Consider the following 1,556-nt stretch of genomic DNA (forward strand, 5'->3'; position numbering starts at 1 on the left):
TACCATGGACTGCTAGGAGAACAAACAGGTTTGTCCTGGAGAAGGTGAAGCTGGAATGCTCCTTGGAGTCAAGGATTCTGAAGCTTTGTCTGATATACTTTGGGCATGTTGCAAGGAGGGACTGGTCCTTGGAGAGGGACATCATGTTTGGCAGAGTGGAGGGGCAGCGAAGGAGAGGAAGCCTTTTGATGAGATGGAGTAGTGGGTAAATAAGTGTGTTAGAGATGTCTAGGTTGGCACAGAATAAAAAGGCATTTAGGGCTCTTGTACACAGGGTTGCTATGAGTTGCAAAAGACTCGATGGCACATAACAAGAACAACAACAACAATGATGTCCTGATTCAGATTGCTACAAAATTCTTTAAAGAGAGGGGGGATCAATTACTAAACTTCACATGGAAGGAAAAGAGATCTCAGATTAAGTAAAGCTCTTCTGAATAATGAAGTAGGAAGTCTCACACTCTGATTTCAAAACCTACTATACATGGTAGTCAGAACAGTTCTGTTCTAGTATAATGACGGAAAAGTACATGAATGAAACAAAAATGAGAACTCAGAAACAATGCCAGCCACTAACGGCATTAATGGATCTTTGGCAGGCAGTTGGAGTGGGTAGGGAGCCATTAAACATGAATGGGGAAAACACAGTCTCCTTAACAAATGATGTTGTCAAGTCTACCCTCATTTCCCCAGTTATTGAATCAATTCATCTTATTGGGAGTCCTCTCTCATACTCTCCCCCCACCCTTCCAAGTACAATGTTCCTGGTCTCTCCTTGCAACATGCTTAAGGTATGTCAGACGAAGCCTTAGAATCCTTGCCTCCATGGAGCAGCCTGGTTTCGCCCTCTCTAGGATAAACATGTTAGTTCTCCTAGCAGTCTATGGCATACTGAATACTCTTCTCTGGAAACACAGCTCAAAAGCATCAATTCTCCTTCTATAATACCTAGTCATTGTCCAGCTTTCTGATGTATAACAAGTAATTATGAAGACTTAGTCTCCAGACCGACATTGTTGCTCTTCAGTACTTTGGAGAGGTGCCTGACAACAGACTTTCCCACTCAATTAGTCTCTTGATATCCTGGCTGCTGGTACCAAGAGTCTTCATAGTGGAGGCAAGCAAAATAAAGCTGTTAACAATCTCAATATTCTCACCATCTATCATGATGCCGGTGAGAATCTTTGTTTTCTTGATGTTGTGCTTCAATCCATATTGAAGGCTGCAATTCTTGACCTTCTGCAGCAAGTGCTTCAGTTCCTTCTCAGTTTCATTAAGGAGGGTTGTGTCATCTGCATAATACAGTTTGTAGATGAGTCGTCCTCCAATCCTGATGCCACACTCCTCCTCATAGAGCGCAGCCTCCGGGATGATCTGCTCTATATATAGACTGGAAAAGTAGGGAGAGCACATCACTGGTATATACCCTTGTAGAAGTCCTAATCCACAACATAAACAGTTTTCCACAAATCCAGAAAATCTACAACCAGGAGAGGATAAAATGTATGAATGGGATCTTCCAACAATCAAATCCCTGTGCACATCCAAAAACTTCT

This window comes from Elephantulus edwardii, unplaced genomic scaffold (genome assembly GCF_000299155.1).
Source record: "Elephantulus edwardii isolate Elephantulus edwardi_28Jun2011 unplaced genomic scaffold, EleEdw1.0 scaffold00597, whole genome shotgun sequence".
NCBI lineage: Eukaryota > Metazoa > Chordata > Mammalia > Macroscelidea > Macroscelididae > Elephantulus > Elephantulus edwardii.